Source organism: Dendrobates tinctorius, unplaced genomic scaffold, assembly GCF_039654945.1.
Source record: "Dendrobates tinctorius isolate UK_male_01 unplaced genomic scaffold, ASM3965494v1 ptg000075l, whole genome shotgun sequence".
Taxonomy (NCBI): Eukaryota; Metazoa; Chordata; class Amphibia; order Anura; family Dendrobatidae; genus Dendrobates; species Dendrobates tinctorius.
The window spans coordinates 15,096,715-15,115,138 of record NW_027361743.1 but is presented as its reverse complement, the minus strand read 5'-3'; the positions used below and the strand labels follow the sequence as shown (position 1 = coordinate 15,115,138).

Sequence of the window (18,424 nt, the reverse complement as noted above, 5' to 3'; positions counted from 1 at the left end):
TCTGTGGATATATACGCTTTTTCAACATATAATGCAACACATCCTCCCTGTTTATTAAGTCTTTTCTTGCAAAGAAGTTGTATCCTTCTAGCCTTGTATTCAAGTCATGTGTATTGTCCTACCAAATTTCAGTGATGCCAATCTTGGTTGTTTCCTCAAAGTTTTGGAGAACCTCACAGATGTCAGACATCCATGCCCACTTTTTAGTTGTTACGTGTGGACACTGACCGGAATAGCGATGGGCATGTGGTAGCTGGTATTCAGCTACTGCCCTCTGCTGCTCACAAAGCCTTGCCAACATATGCAATGTGGAGTTCCAATGTGTGGTCACATTGCACATAAGTAAGGCTAGTTTCACACTAGCTTATTTTCCACGCAGCGCTCGGCGCCGCTAAGCCCCGCCCCCTGCTGGCTCCCTGCCCGCCCCATCCGGTCATCGACGCCTACTATCGCACACGGCTGCATGCGATCTGCGCACCCTATCTTTAGCATAGGGTGCGCAGACCATACGCTGGCCGTGCGCTAGTAGGATTTTAGCGTGCGCTGCGCACTTTTGAAGGTGCGCCGAGCGCGCCAAAATGCAACATGGTGCGTTCGGCGCACACCGGCGCACCTTCAAAAGTGCGCAGTGCACGCTAAAATCCTACTAGCACACGGTCTGCGTACGGTTTGCGCACCCTATGCTAAAGATAGGGTGCGCAGATCGCATGCAGCCATGTGCGATAGTAGGCGGCGATGACCGGATGGGGCGGGCAGAGAGCCGGCAGGGGGCGGGGTTTAGCGGCGCCGAGCGCTGCGTGGAAAATAAGCTAGTGTGAAACTAGCCTAAGCCCGAAAGGGCAGGGTCCTCTCCCCTCTGTATCAGTCTGTGATTGTAAGTTTGTTTACTGTAAGTGATATCTGTAATTTGTATGTAACCCCATCTCTTGTACAGCACCATGGAATCAATGGCGCTATGTAAATAAATAATAATAATAAATAATTACATTCAAATATTTAAAAAAGTCAGTCAGTGTCTCCTTGGGCGCCTTTCCAAATGAAAATCATGTAATCAATGAACCGTCTGTGAAAGTGAACATATGCAGCAAGGCAGAAAAAAAATCAATTTTTATGTATAAGCTCCTCTTCAAATGCCCCTATGTATAACTTTGCATAAACTGGTGCGCATTTTGCACCCGTTACAGTCCCATTACACTGCAAATAAAATTCCCTCTCAAAAATAAAATAATTATGTTCCAGGACGTATTTCAAAGATTCGATATGGGGACTAGATTTTAGTGAACATTTTGTTAGTCAAGAAATTTAACCCTACTTATCAAAGAAGAAAAAATTCAAACAAACCACACATTTTAAAATAATGGATGTGAATAGTTTTTTGGATTTTAGCAGTTACCTTTTTAAAAAATGGAAGACAGACATGCCATTCATTCAGATAATGCGCATGAGGAACAATTGTTTTTGGGGGCTCAGATTTATAAAATAGGTGGTAGATTACAGGAAAAGGGCTATCCTAAACAGATCATAGAAGGGGCAATAAAAAAGCCCAAAAAATAGGTAAGTGCATCAGTACTAAGATGAATAAAGAATAAAACTTAGGGTTTGAAAGAAAATATGATTTGATTTTTTTTCACTAGAGTAAATACAGCAATAATGCCAGACAAATGCAAAATATATTTAACCCCCTAAGTGACCACCAATACGTCTTTTTACTGACCTGCGTTATAAGAGACTAGCATCCAGGACTAGCATCCAGGATGCAATCCTGTAGCTGTCAGCTGTACAATATAGCTAACAACTTGCTGCATCAGACATGATGAGTGTTGGCACTAACTATAGCCATTTAACCCTTTAAATTCTGCTGTCAATAATGACTACAGCATCTAGATGGTTAACAGAGTGTGGGGGCTCCCTCTTGTTGGTGCTGATGTAAGGCAGACAGAAGGGAAATGTTATTTATTAATGGTTTTCTGTGGTATGACTATCTGGATTAAAGAAATAATCATTCAAAGTATGAAAATTGCTATTTTTTTTAAATTTTTGTAAAATTTCTGATACTTTTAGAAATAAAAGCAAAACATATTGACCTAAATGTACTATTATCATAAAGTACCATGTGTCACGAAAAAAGCAATATTCAAATCAATGGGATATGTTGAAGCATTTCAGAGTTATTGCCACATAAAGGGACACTGGTCAGATTTAAAAAATTTGGCCCGGTCACTAAGGAGTTAAGAACCATTGTGGGATCCTGTACAACGATCCATACTTGGTGAAGGCTTTAAGTAGCACTCCAACTATGGTTTGTAGGAGAATAAAACAATGAGCAAAATCATAGCCCCCCTCCTATCGAAATTTAAAGAAAAAGATAATCCAATAATGGTACTAAAAATAATTGGTTAAATGTAAAAGGGATTTATAAATGTGGGAAAGAAAATTGTGATACATGTGAAGTGATCACACATAGACAAAACATACACACGTGGTCAAAATTGTTGGTACACCTTGTGCAATGACAGAAAAATCCACAATGGTCAAAGAAATAACTTGAATCTGACAAAAGTAATAATAAATATAAACTCCGTGAAAATGAACAAATGAAAGTCAGACGTTGCTTTTCTACCATGCTTCCAAAGAATTGAAAAAAAAATAAAACTCATAAAATAGGCCTGGACAGAAATGATGGTACCCCTGAAAATAATGTGACAAAAGGGACATGTTAAATCAAGGTGTGTCCACTAATTAGCATCACAGGTGTCTACAATCTTGGAATCAGTGAGTGGCCTGTATAGAGGGCTACAGAGACTCACTGTGCTGTTTGGGGACATGGTGTCAGGGCCGGTTTTAGACAAAGTGGGGCCCTAGGCAAAAGTTTAAAGTGAGGCCCCAAATGCTAACATTGTAAAATCATACATTTAGGTTACATTACATGAACAGTTGGCAGAGGAGCCTGAAGCCAGTGCCCCCATATTCAGGGGCCTTATATCGGCCGACAGGTCTGCCACTATTAGCATTACACAGGAGAGTTGCTAGGGTCAGAAAAGATTGGGGGGCCCAAGCCCCAAAGACAAAGAATTGTCCCCCAACCCCCTCTTATTTTTTTTTTTAACACTGCAAATAACACAGCAGGGCTCCCAACCATCCTGGATCCAGTGGGATAGTCCCGATTTTGACACTCCCGCTGTGGGATTGTAGTTTTCCCGCACTGCAAATCAGCTGCCATGCCCACCTGTCATTTCAAAAGGGACTGTGTACCGATCGCCATACAATTCCCTCTATGCACACAGCACACTCCAGAACAGAAGCCCTTCCCGGCTCACGTGACCAGTCACACGACTGTGACCTCATCCTACGTAACAACAGAGATAGCAGTGATAACTCTCTGAGAACAGATAATATAGTAGATGTCAACTGCAGTCCTATGTAACACCACAGATAGTCTTACTCTGAAATGCTATGGCTATGTTCACATGCATTTTTTTCAGTAGCCAAAACCTGTTCTATTGGCAGTGAAAATGTTGCGTTCAAAACACCTGTTTTTCAGCTTGTTTTCTGGTGTTCTTTACACTTTTTTAAAGTGAGGATGTTTGCTTTGTCTACAGTATGTTTAAGGCCACGTTCACACGTTGAGTATTCGGTCAGTATTTCACATCACTATGTGCAAGCCAAAACCAGGAGGGTGAGAAATCCAGAAGTGGTGACGTGTTTCTACTATACTTTTCCCTGATTGTTCCACTGCTGTTTCTGCATTACAAATACTGATGTGAAATACTGACCAAATACTGAACGTGTGAACGACACTTAATAGTTTAATTCACCAAAACCACCTAAAAAATTGCAGCGAAAAATGCCGTTGTAATATCTGCAGCTTTCTTTTTTTCTTATTTATATTCTTTCATTGCTTTCTACGGGTGAAAACAAAAAGAAAGTAGTGACACGCTGCAGATTTAAAAAACGCTACATTTCTGAAATTCAGTCAGAAAAAAAACAAGCGCATGCAGCAGAGTTCGGAAATCTCATATGTTTTGCTGGCACTTTAAAAAGCAGCTTTTGGCCACATTCATAGGCAGAATTTCTGCAGCTTTTTCTTCTGCAAATCAGAAGTTTACAGCATTTTACAGCACAAGCAAAAACTGAGATTTTCAGAAAACTCCAGAATACCCTTTCATTTTCTCCTGACTGAATTTCACAACTGCAGCGTGTTTTATATCCGCAGCGTGCCACTTCTTTCAGCAATTTTTTTCAACCGTAGAAAGCAATGAAAAAGTTTTAGAAAAGCTGCAAATGTCGCAACGTTTTTTTTCGCTGTGTTTTTGGTGAATAAAACGAACTTTATTAAACATGTACTGTGGAGAACATGAATACTATACAAAAAAAACATCAAAAGCTCTAAGTGTATGTGTCCACAGTCAGTAAACTCTGGATGCTGCGTACATCCGCAGCATCCAACCCGCAGCGGCCAGATGTTACAGCACAGTGGAGGGGATGATCAGATGTGGAATCACCTGCGTAAGATGGCAGCACTTTAGACGGACCACATGTCCGCTGCGTCCAAAGTGCTGCCATTTCCAGATCGTCTGCACATACCCTAAAAAATGGGTGTTTTGAAAGCAGTGTTTTTACTGACGAGAGAGCCGGCTTTGGCAGCAAAAAAATGCACCAAAAACTCTGATTCCTATGTGCACCTGTACTATATATGTGTATGGTTTACCCTTATTATTTCACATGGGAATTCATTTATTTCTATATCATAAATCCCCTGACTCAGCAGACAATATCCCTGTCATCCAGACGGTAGTGACAGGAGGTTGCCCTGTCACATTACAAGCAGTGATTAGTGACTGTGGTCAGAGCTGATGCTGATCGCTGCTGTATGTGGCTGTGGATCCTGATCTTACAGCAATCAGCACAGAGCTCTGGGACCACAGTGAGTAAATCCCTGTACTCTGACCTGTTATTGCTGCTCTATACCAGGTTCTGTGGCTTCACTTAGGCATATCCATTCTCAGGACAGTGCTAGGAGCTGCCATGATAAGGACTCAGGAGGAGACATACAGAGAGCTGCAGGCATGTCCTGCACTGTCACTGTGCTGTAATCAGCCCCTCCCCCTCACTCTCAACTTTTAACCTAACTGCAGGGAGAAAGAGACGGGGGGGCACAAGGGGCTTTGCGAGAGACACTCCAAGACTTCAGAGCAATGCACAGCATTATTCACTGCTGGGTACTCGATAAATGGGCTGCAGATGCAGGGGGCCCCCATTGTAGGTGGGGGCCCCAGGCATCTGCCTGGTCTGCCTGTCCCAAATGCCCTGCATGGTGTGTATCACACTCAACATGGATCAGAGAAAGCGAAGGAAAGAGTTGTCTCAGGAGATTAGAAAGAAAATTATAGACAAACATGTTAAAGGTAAAAATTATAAGACCATCTCCAAGCAGCTTGATGTTCCTGTGACTACAGTTGCACATATTATTCAGAAATTTAAGCTCCATGGGACTGTAGCCAACCTTACTGGACGTGGCCGCAGGAGGAAAATTAATGACAAATCAAAGAGACGGATAATAGGAATGGTAACAAAAGAGCCCAGAAAAACTTCTAAACAGATTAAAGGTGACGTTCAAGCTCAAGGAACATCAGTGTCAGATTGCATCACCCATCATTGTATGAGCCAAATTGAACTTCATGGGAGACGACCAAGGAGGACACCAGTGTTGAAAAAAAAATCATAAAAAAGCCAGACTGGAATTTGCCAAACTACATGTTGACAAGCCAAAAACCTTCTGGGAGAATGTCGTATGGACAGATAAGACAAAAATGGAACTTTTTGGCAAGGCACATCAGCCCTATGTTCACCGATGGAAAAATGAAGCATATCAAGAAAAGAACACTGTCCCTACTATGAAACATGGGGGAGGCTCTGTTATGTTCTGGGGCTGCTTTGCTGCATCTGGCACAGGGTGTCTAGAATTTGTGCAGGTACAAAGAAATCTCAAGACTATCAAGGGGTCCCAGAGAGAAATGTTCTGCCCAGTGTCAGAAAGCTTGGTCTCAGTCTCAGGTCATGGGTCTTGCAACAGGTTAATGACCCAAAACACACAGCTAAAATCATCCAAGAATGGCTAAGAGGAAAACATTGGACTATTCTGAAGTGGCCTTCTATGAGCCCTGACCGAAATCCTATTGCGAACCTTTGGAAAGAGCTGAAACATGCCGTCTGGAAAAGGCAATCTTCAAACACGAGACAACTGCAGCAGTTAGCTCTTAAGCAGTGGGCCAAAATACCAGTCGAGAGGTGCAGAAGTCTCATTGACAGTTACAGGAATCGCTTGATTGCAGTGATTGCCTCAAAAGGTTGTGCAACAAATTAAGTTAAGGTTACCATCATTTCTGCCAGGCCTATTTCATGAGCTTTTGAGTTGTATTTTTTTTTTAAATTTTGTGGAAGCATGGATGAAAAGTAATGTCTGACTTTCATTTGTTCATTTTCATAGATTTTTGATTTATTAATACTTTTGTCAAATTCAAGTTATTTCTTTGACCATTGTGGGTTTTTCTATCATTAAACGAGGGGTACCAACAATTTTGACCACCTGTGTAGCAAAGAGCAACATTACAGAGGATTGTTTTCAAATCCAACAGTTTTTAAATTTTGGGAGCGATTTTGTTATTTATGTACTGGAGTGCCCTTGTGGACTCCAGTATGTGGAAGAACAACGATCCTAAGAGACAGGATTAACAAACATAGATTTAACACCAAACATAAAGTTAAAAAGCATACTGTATCTAATAATTGTTCGGTAACGCATGGAGATGATTTCAGTTGTCTGAAAGTAATACCTATAGAACAGGTCCTGAATTCCCTCTGCAGAATCAAGGATCTATGCAGGAGGGAGATGTTCTGGATTTTCTGCCTGAATTGTTTGAAACCTAAAGAGCGTTAAGTATCTCAGCAGGAAAAAATGTTCAGTGGTTATGTTATTTAATCATAGGCCAATTTTTTTTCTTTAAAGATTTAAAAAAAAAAAGAAAACTTTTTTTGAAAAGTTTTTTTTAAAACATCTTTTTTATATTTTTATGTATAATTGTTATTCTTTTTATTTTGAATAGCATATATACCGTAGATGATTTAAAAGATGAGAATATAGTCTAAACAGAATGAAGATACGTGATTTCCTGTGAGGGACGCCTCCGGAAGTCGTGTGCTGTAGTTTATAAAGCAGTTAGAAAGTGATTTGTCAATCCTGATGAAGGGGAAAGCTGTATATTTGGCTCTTTTTGTTTACTTTTTATTGTGTTGTAAAAGTCTTTTTATCAATTAAATTGGCAATCGGCAATCGCTCTGTATATGGTTTATCTTCCACTTCATTGTTCTATAAGTATGGAGGAGAGACTGACCTGGAAGGAAGGGGGGATAGGAATCTTCCTCCCCCTACAAAGTAAGTGGGGCTTTAACTCTTCAACCCCCCACCTCCCCATGTGGACCTAGATGCCCTTCGGCTGGCGCCCCTTTTTTTGTCTATTTTTTCAGCTGTCTTACAATATGGCAACTGATTAGGATATCTGGATTTGGTAGTAGCAGGCTGATTGAGCTGTAACAAAGTTGTCCACATTCAAGATATCTGTCTAGTGTATGTGTTTTGTTTGTTGGTTTTTCTTCCCCTCCTCCCTCCTCAGAAACGCTCCTTTTCAGCCTTTTTTTTCTTGCTTTTTTTACTTCTATGTTTTGGAAGCCCTTGCACATAATGCATACACTTTACTAGCCTAGGAGTCCCACTGCTTCCAAATGGGGGGGAAAAAAAACCTGAGGTCCTCCTCTACATGTATTCCAGGGTTTATTGAAATCCCTCTTTTCAATTTTTGATAGGCTTTGTATTTACGGCACAGGCTTCACCAGTATACGAGTCCCACTCCTTACAAATGGGAAAAAATGTCAGTAATCTCATGCACACGATTTCTTATTACTTTTTTTCCTAACTGAAATGGAAAACAGCTGCACTTTTTAAATAAGGAGTCGGTCAATTCTTTCAGAGTTTATGCAACGTTTTTTTCACCATTGAAAGCAAAGAGAAAATGCAAAAATGCTGCAAAAACGCTATGTGTGACATAGCCTAAGGAGTGGAAGAGGCTTTTTTTCATTTCTCTATTTTTTTATTTGCCATATGTATCTCATTATACTCATGTTATTTCCTAACATCTTTTCCTGTAAAATGCATTTTATCGTCGGTTTGGTATGTTTTATTGTCAACCTGTCCAAATAGCATAATACTCTGACTGCATTGTTCCCAACAAAGACTTAGGAGTCAGAGATGCGTCTAAGCATTTTCCTCCTGCTGTTAATATTCCTTTTCAGCTCTGTTTCCATCCACTTCAGCGATTTTCCTGCCTTCTCCAAACATCCTGGGAGGGTCCAAAAGAATTAATGCTTGAGTTTTCCATTGACTTCCATTATGCTCGTTACTCGAATTGAGCACACAATCATCTGAGCATTTTAGTGATCTCCCATCACTAGCAAACAGTCTATGTATTGACTCAGAGATTGGTTTTGCCCAGGTTATAGGGCTAGGAGGAAAATGAAACTTCACTAGAAGGTAAATTAACTATGTCTCGCTTTGACAACCTGCTGATTACGTGCGCTCCCTTTCAGTGGGGCTCCAGTTTACATATTCCTGTGAATTTCAAATGCTTTAGAATTTTTTTTTATGTTTGGAGAGGACGTGTGCTGGCTAACCTGTTCACAATATTTATAATATATTGGCAGTTCACAATTCCACTCCGGTAGCTAAGACAACATTACAGGTGTCACATGAAATATATATTTTCATTTCATAAACCAGTGTTCTATTTTTACTACTAGTTCGTTTTTTCGCCTATTTTTCCTTTGTTCGCTTTTTTAGGATCCACAAATTTGCACACTTTACAATGTTTTCAGACCACCACTTTTTCTCTACTCCTTTACTATACACTATAACAGTCCTACTTCTCCGAAAGACAATTTTTGGGTTTTCAGATTGAGTTTTTCCAAAATAAAGTCACTTTGAGTTTCCTCTAATGCTTTTGAAGAATGTTTCTCACTTTTCCTCCATCCTCTTCAGGCTTTTTCCCGCAAACTCTCTTATTTGCGACATGTCCTTTATAGCTGTTAGATTTAATCCTTCATACATTGAAGCATTGAAAGTTCCAACAGGTGCTACACAGCTGTTCTTCATTACCCGGCTTTACATATATGTAAATTTAGCAAAATGTTCTGTCCACAAATGACGAGGATGAACAGCACCAAAGGCGACTTTAATGTATCAGAATTGCTTTTCTTTGGTTGAGGTTTTCCATCTTATACTCATTTTGATGAGAGAATAAAGAAAGTAATTGGACTTTATAAAAATTTAAATAGCATTAAAAATGTAATTGCAGGTTTAGACAAATTGTGATGTACTGTGTAATTATCAAAGACAAATTATCCTGGCAATATGAAATATGCAAGAGCAATTCTTTCATTAAATTTTTTTAAGGAAAAAAAAATTAAAAAGATCAGCAAGTCACAATGTGGTCTCAAATGTGCGGTAAGTTTAATGCGCTTTTCTTCTCTTTACATACTGTATATGCAATTAAGCCCGAAACAATTTGGGGTTACCCTTGGATTTTCATATGATAATATCATAATTGCGATTTTCCTCCAGTTTAAAAATGTTCTTGTTGTCTTTTCAAAGAGTTAAAAAAGTCTAAAGCATGTTGTAAATTTTATGAAAACCCCTAAAGAAAAACAAAATCCATAATTTCTAGTAACCGTATGTCCAAAATCACCAAGTTTTACTGTAAATTTTTCACTCTTTGTTTCATTGCAGCCATGTGGTAAATTTAAAAAGTTCATTTTTTCTCATTAATGTACACTCTGCCCCCCATCTTGACTGAAAAAAAGCATAAATGTTGAATTTTTTGCAAATTTATTGAAAAAGAAAAACTGAAATATCACATGGTCATAAGTATTCAAACCCTTTACTCAGACACTCATATTTAAGTCACATGCTGTCCATTTCCTTGTGATCCTTCTTGAGATGGTTCTACTCCTTCATTGGAGTCCAGCTGTGTTTAATTGAACTGATAGGACTTGTTTTGGAAAGGTACCCACTTGTCTATATAAGACCTCACAGTTCACAGTGCATGTCAGACTAAATGAGAATCATGTGGTCAAAGGAACGGGCCAAGAAGCTCAGAGACAGAATTGTAGCAAGGCACAGATCTGGCCAAGTTCCCAAAAGAATTTCTACAGTACTAGGGTTCCTAAGAGCACAGTGGCCTCCATAATCTTTAAATGGAAAAAGTATGGGAAAACCATAAGTCTTCCTAGACCTTGCCGTCCAGCCAAACTGAGCAATAGTGTGAGAAGAACCTTGGTGAGAGAGGTAAAGAAGAACCCCAAGATCACTGTGGCTGAGCTCCAGAGATGGAGTAGGGAGATAGGAGAAAGTTCCACAAAGTCAACTATCACTGCAGCCCTCCACCAATCGGGCATTTATGGCAGAGTGGCCCGACGGACGCCTCTCCTCAGTTCAAAAATATGCAAAACACAAGCCGCGGAGACACCATCACATGTTTCTCAACGCAAGCAATCACTAGCCAGGTCTTTCCCCGGGAAGGAAAAACCACAGGAAGGGCAGTCTCCAATGAAGGAAACCACCTATGCCAAAACATGGTATCCATCCACAGACAGCTGTTTCGAGGTATTGCCCCTCATCAGTGTGGAGTAGGAAACTGGCCAGTAGGAGCAATGCCTAGTAAAAGTTGTTTCCATGTTTGTGGATGGATACCATGATTTGGCATAGGTGGTTTCCTTCATTGGAGACTGCCCTTCCCGTGGTTGTTCCTTCCCTGGGAAAGACCTGGCTAGTCATTGCTTGCGTTGAGAAACATGTGATGGTGTCTCCGTGGCTTGTGTTTTGCATATTTTTACATATTTCCCATAAGGGATGGGGGAATTGCTCTAGAATCACTGTGTTGAGAAACATGTGATGGTGTCTCCGCAGTGTTGGATGTTGATCTCCATGAGTTCATTCATCCTCATTTTTCACAGTCTTTTACTAGGCATTGCTCCTACTGGCCAGTTTCCTACTCCACACTGATGAGGGGCAATACCCCAAAATAGCTGTCTGTGGATGGATACCATGTTTTGGCATAGGTGGTTTCCTTCATTGGAGACTGCCCTTCCCGTGGTTGTTCCTTCCCGGGGAAAGACCTGGCTAGTTATTGCTTGCGTTGAGAAACATGTGATGGTGTCTCCGTGGCTTGTGTTTTGCATATTTTTACATATTTCCCATAAGGGATGGGGGCATTGCTCTAGAATCACTGCGTTGAGAAACATGTGATGGTGTCTCCGCAGTGTTGGATGTTGATCTTCATGAATTCATTCATCCTCATTTTTCTCCTCAGTGCAAAACATATGAAAGCCTGCATAGAGTTTGTAAAAAAAAACACATGAAGGACTCACAGTCTATGAGAAATAAGATTTTCTAGTCTGATGAGACGAAGATAGACCTTTTTGGTGATAATTCTAAGTATTATGTGTGGAGAAAACCAGGCACTAGAGTTGAGCGAAACAGGTCTGTCAGATTAAAAAATCACCGACTTTTGCCAAAGTCGGGTTTCGCCGGTCGAAACCAGACCCTAGCGTGAGGTCGGCCATGAGGTCGCCGATCAGCGCGCCAAAGTCACGTTTCAAATGATGCTTTCAGCGCCTTTTCTCACCCAATGATGGAGGACGCACACTGTGGGATACGCGATGACTAGAGTTGAGCGAAACGGGTCGAAAAAATTGAAAAGACGCCGCCTTTCGCCAAAGTCGGGTTTCATGAAGCGAAACCCGACCTTAGCGTGAGGTCGGCCACGAGGTCGGCGACTTTAGCGCCAAAGTCACGTTTCAAAAGATGCTTGAGCGCCCTTTTTGCAGCCAATCAGGAAGAACGGACACTGTAGGCAACGTGATGACATAGGCAGCGGTCACCACCATCTTGGAGAAGGGCATGCAAGTGATTGGCTTGCTTTGTGGGGCGTCACAAGGGGTATAAAAGGGCAGGGAAGCCGACCACCATGTTACTCATGCTGATCTCAGAATAGGGAGAGCTGTTGCTGATTCTGTAGGGAGAGTGTTAGGCAGGGAAGAAGACACCAAAAACTGCTTCTGCTGCTAGCGATTTTGCCTGTACAACACACCAGTCACTGTGCAGTGCAAGGGGAGGCTATATTTTGGTGCATCAGCTCTGTTGGTTATTAGGCTGCCTTTTAAGGCTACCTGGTAGCTGCATTGCTCTGTGCCCACTGCTGAGCAGACTGCTTTTTTCAAAGCAATCCAGATTTTATTGTTTTGTCCTTGTGAGTTACTGAGCGTTAATTTTTCACACACCGTACAGCGGTGTACGCTCCTCTCTCAGTACCGTGTAACGGCTGTTATCATGGCCAAAGTGAAGCTATCTGTGTGTGACTCTGTAAGGATAAGTCGAGGAGTTGTTCCGTTCTTACAGACCTCCAACATATAGTTTTGTGTTATGAATAAGTCACCGTAGGAGGCAAAAACAGAAATACTAGCTATGTCCAGAAAACCAGAGAAGCTGGCAGCTATCGGATTGCAGACCCCTGAACCTATCAACAACAACTATCAGTAGCTGTGGGGGGTTCCTACGGTGCCCTAGACCCCCTTCATCACAGCCGGAGAACTACATAGCCTAAAGACAGAAAGGGAAATCTAAACTGCCCCAGAGCAGACCTCAAAGCAATAGGCAGCCCCCAACATATAATGACGGTGAAGCAAGATGAAAAAACACTCACACAGATAGAAAGATAGGCTGAGCAAATGATGGGGCCCAAGCTAACTAAATAGGACAGGATAGAAAAGCTGCTGTCTGCGATCCGCCAAAACCCTATCAAAAACAAGAGCCAACAGACTGATAGGGAAAAAGGCCCTGAAGACGCTAGGCTTCAAAAAGACTATATCAGTACTCAGGTATATTTTAAAGACAGAGCAAAAAGGAATTCAGCTCACCCCAGCAGGGAATGGCAGAAATCCAGAAAAACAATGAAAACAAAACCAAAACACAAATGCAAAAAGCAGAGCAGAAAACTTAGCTTTTGAGGAGCAGGAATCAGACTGGTCTCCAAGAATCCCTCAGAAAAATCACCCGCAAGGCAGAAGGGCATCGGCTGCCTTATATCCAGTCAGTAATTCCAGTCACCCAGTCATCATCATTCAGGTCAGGTGCCTGGTAATCAGCCTCACTACCTTCCTTCACCAGAAGAGGGAGTTCATCAGACCTCAATGGTGAAGGGGAAAATGAACTCACAAAAGTACCTCCCCCTTGAGGAGGGGTCACCGAACCCTCATCCACGCCACCAGGGCGATCAGGGTGAGCCCGATGAAAGGCACGCACCAATCTTTTGGCATGAATATCAGAGGCAGAGACCCAGGAATTATCTTCCTGACCATAACCCTTCCATTTAACCAAATACTGGAGTCTCCGTCTAGCCAGACGGGAATCCAGTATTTTCTCTACCTCATATTCCATGTTACCTTCAACCAATACAGGGTCCGGAGGTGCCACCCCAGGAACAACTGGTTCAACAAACCTCTTCAACAAGGACTTATGAAACACATTATGGATTTTAAATGTGACAGGAAGAGCCAAACGAAAAGAGACCGGATTAATAATCTCCAAAATCTTGTAAGGTCCAATAAATATAGGCTTAAACTTAGGAGAAGCCACCTTCATAGCGATATTTTTTGATGATAACCACACCATATCACCAACCTTAAATTGGGGACCAATGGTCCTATGTCGGTTGGAAAACCGCTGGGCCTTTTCCTGGGAGAGAGATAACTTATCCACCACTTGGTCCCAGATCTGGTGCATTCTCTCCACCACAGTGTCAACACCTGGGCAGGCAGAAGGCTCCACCTGCCCTGAAGAAAATCGAGGATGAAACCCAAAGTTACAAAAAAAAGGTGACATCAAAGTGGCAGAACTAGCTCTATTATTTAAAGCAAATTCGGTCAAGGGCAAAAATGAAACCCAATCATCCTGATCAGCGGAAATAAAACATCTCAAATACGACTCCAAGGTCTGGTTTGTTCTCTCCATCTGCCCATTGGTCTGAGGGTGAAAAGCAGAGGAGAAGGACAACTGAATTCCCAGCTTGGAACAGAACGTCCTCCAAAATCTAGACACAAACTGAACTCCTCTGTCAGATACAATGTTCTCAGGAATCCCGTGCAAGCGAAGCACCTGTTGCAAAAACAGGGGCACCAACTCAGAGGAAGATGGCAACTTAGGGAGTGGTACAAGATGAACCATCTTAGAGAACCTATCACTAGGGATGGGCGAATCCTGAAATACTCGGAATCGCTAGACTCTAACGAGTCCGACTCGGAAACTCGCTATTCGTTGCAAGTCTAGCGAGTCCAATGTTAATGAATGGGGATGCGAGTATTGCAGGGATTCCTGTGCTGCCTTTTTTTTACTCTTTACTCTCGCAAGTGGCCCCTAGCTTAGCGATTTAGAATTCATCCCTAAAGCACAGAAAATCGTTTCTACATCACGCTAGAAGCTAAACAGGAAGTCGCCTGTGCTAACTGATTTACTGCACAGGCTGATCTGATATTCTGCACACACAGGCAGATCTGATCTGCACACACAGGGCGATCTGATCTGCACACACAGGGCGATCTGATCTGCACACACAGGCCCACCAAAGATGTGTAGCAGACATGATACAGAGAGGCTGATCGGCCTGGTTGAAGAGTGGCCCCAGCTGTGGCAGCCCACCCACCCTGGCTATGGTGATGAAAGACAGCGAAATATGGCTTGGAGGTTCATCGCCAGAAGTATGTTCCCGTCATTTGATCACGCTGGAGAAGATGGGCAGGCAAACATGGGTAAGAGTTATGTGATGTAATTTCTTCTATTTTCTTTTACTGTACCCTTTTTTGGATTAGGAGAGAGTGAGATTTCTTGTGTCACCATTGGCGTCTGTGACGCACTGAAACCGTGGTACCCAGCACCGGGCCGGGGTCTGCTTCACTGGGGGATGTGATGTGACCCGTGCTGTAGTCTCAGGGGATGCACAGTGCAAAGGGGATAACTACAGGGGACTGTAATAGGAGGACAATCAAGGCTAGTGATGCGTATTGGCACAGCAGGAAGGTAACGTGCGTGCTATTAGCTGGTAGCAGAGAAGCCCTGCACTCTCCCTGAAAAAATTGTTTAGTGCGCAAAGGCAGTCACCTAGGTGGACTGTGGTGCTGTCTGCGTCACCGCTCTGGGGTGAAGTGCGTGCTGTAACTTAGCAGAGAAGCAACGCACTCTCCCTGAAAAAATTGTTTAGTGCACACAAGCAGGCAGCGTGCGTGCTATTAGCTGGTGGGATAGATAGCAGCAACGCACTGGTCTGCCACAGAAACAATAACGCTGCAGGGGTAAATATGACCCCAATAATATCTGGTGGAAAAAAAAAGAAAATTTGCTCAGCTATGCTTCTGATTTCAGCTCTGATGGAAGCTGAGTGAGTAAGCTAAGCTCTGAGGATGGTGCTGTATGCACTGTAAGGCTGCTCCTGCCTTTCTCCCTGCCTACAGTCCTCTACAGTACTCCTCCGTCCTGGTAGTTCTGAAAAGAACTTTTGTGTTATATGTGAGGAATCTTGAGGTCCTACACTGACTAACAGTCCCTAGATCTGCTCTATGTCTCCAACTCGCCCTGCACTAGCTCAGATCGTCACAGGAATGTGCCCAAAATGGCGGGGGCAGGGTTTACATACAGCCTTGCCTGTGATACATGACATAGGCATCACGATGGACAGCAGCCAATCATAGTAGTGCTCTTCACAGTTTTCTCACCTAACAAACTAGGCTGTCTCTGAAAATTAACATATTCTGTATTCTGCGAGTCCCGAATACAGTATATAGGAGTCCTAGACTCGCTAAGACTCGCTGCTGACAGCGGGACACAAAATCGCTAAGAAACTAGGATTGCTTGTATTAAACTCTGAAAAAACTAGGATTGCCATTGATTTGCATTGGACTCGTTACTGTGCGAGTAATCGCTTGGAAACTCGCAGAGTACCGACTCCTGCGAGTCCCCTACTACTCGCAGAGTAACGAGTCCTAACGAGTAGATTCGCCCATCCCTACCTATCACAAATCACCCAAATAACAGTCATTCTCTGAGAGACAGGCATATCAGAGATTAAATCCATTGAAATATGGGTCCATGGCCTCCTGGGGACCGGCAAAGGCATCAACAACCCACTAGAGCGAGAACAAGGTTTAGACCGGGAGCAAGTCCCACAGGACTGCACAAAATTCCTGACATCACGAGACAAGGCAGGCCACCAAAAAGACTGACTCACCAGATCTCTAGTACCAAAAATACCTGGATGACCAGCCAATGCAGAGCAATGAACTTCAGACATCACTCTCTTCTTCCACTGGTCAGGAACATACAATTTTCCACTGGGACAACGCTCAGGTTTGTCCTCCTGGAACTCTTCCAGAACAGGTCTCAAATCGGGCGAGATGGCAGAAAGAACTACCCCTTCGCCTAAGATGGTAGCAGGCTTGGTCACCACAGGAGAATCAGCAAAGAAGCTCCTAGAGAGGGCGTCTGCCTTGACATTCTTAGTGCCAGGAAGAAAAGAGACCACAAAATTAAAACGTGTAAAAAACAAGGCCCACCTAGCCTGTCTAGGGTTCAAGCCTTTGGCTGACTCTAGGTAAATCAAATTCTTGTGGTCAGTGAGGACCACGACTTGATGTTTAGCTCCCTCCAACCAATGTCTCCACTCCTCAAATGCCCATTTCATGGCTAACAGTTCCCGAATCCCCACATCATAGTTAAGTTCAGATGGAGAGAATTTTCGGGAAAAGAAAGCACAGGGATTCATTTTAGATGTTACAGGATCCTTTTGGACAAAACGGCTCCTGCACCAATCTCAGAAGCGTCCACCTCTACCTGGAATGGGAGTGAGACATCAGGTTGCCGCAAAACCGCGGCAGAAGTGAATCTTCACTTCAGCTCCTGAAAGGAAGAAACAGCCTCCGGAGACCAATTCAACACATCAGCACCCTTCTTAGTCAGATCAGTCAATGGCTTGGCAATACTAGAAAATTTAGCTATAAATTTCCGATAAAAATTAGCAAAACCCAAAAACTTCTGGAGGGCCTTCAAAGAAGTGGGCTGAACCCAATCATAAATGGCCTGTACCTTGGCCGGGTCCATTTCAATAGTTGACGGAGACAAAATAAATCCCAAAAATGAAATCCTCTGTACCCCAAAAAGGCATTTCGATCCTTTGACATACAGGGAATTCTCCCTCAAGATCCGGAACACAGTCCGAATATGTTCCACATGAGAATCCCAATCCTTGGAGAAGATCAAAATATCATCCAGATAGATAATCAAAAATTTATCCACAAAGTCTCGGAAAATGTCGTTCATGAAGCACTGGAAGACAGAAGGGGCATTAGTGAGCCCAAAAGGCATCATCAGGTACTCAAAATGTCCCTCCGGAGTATTAAACGCCGTCTTCCATTCATCCCCATGCTTAATGCGGATAAGATTATACGCCCCCTGAGGTCAAGCTTGGTAAACCAGCAAGCACCTTTAACTCTGGAGAATAGATCAGAAATCAGGGGTAACGGATACTGATATTTAATAGTAATTTTGTAGAGGGCACGATAATCAATGCAAGGCCTTAATGAACCATCCTTTTTGGCCACGAAAATAAAACCGGCACCTAAGGGTGAAGAGGATGGTCTAATATGACCCTTCTCCAACGCCTCCTTAATATAGGATCGCATAGCCTCGTGCTCGGGTACAGATAAATTGAAGAGCCGACCCTTGGGAAATTTACACCCCGGGCTCAGTTCAATTGCACAGTCATAACTCCTATGAGGAGGCAAAGACGCAGATTCATTCTCACTAAATACATCATAAAAGTCCGCCAAATAGTCAGGAACATCATGCGACTGAGGAGAGGTGGAAAAAACCGGAGCCTCACTAAGGGCACACCGACAACCCCAACTCACCACAGACACAGATTTCCAATCCAAAACTGGATTATGAATTTGCATCCAGGGAAACCCCAGAACAATGGTATCATGCAAATTATGCAACACCAAAAATCTGCAATTTTCTTGATGGTCTGGGGCGACCCGCATTACCACCTGGGTCCAAAACTGAGGTTTATTTTTCGCCAAAGGAGTAGCATCAATCCCCCTCAAAGGGATAGGCATCCGCAGAGGTGTCATCAGAAATCCACAATGTTTAGCAAAATCCAAGTCCATTAGGTTCAGGGCTGCTCCCGAATCCACAAAAGCCTTGGCGGAAAATGTGGACAGGGAGCAGAGCAGAGTAATTGCCAGAAGAAACTTAGGTTGAACACCACCCACA

At 42.8% G+C, this 18,424-nt stretch overlaps 1 long non-coding RNA gene across 1 annotated transcript in view; it reads left to right on the top strand.

Moving 5' to 3' along the window:
• The window catches only part of LOC141096608 (uncharacterized), a 197,514-nt gene that overhangs the window by 118,663 nt on the left and 60,427 nt on the right, over positions 1-18,424 (top strand). The window lies entirely within an intron of this gene.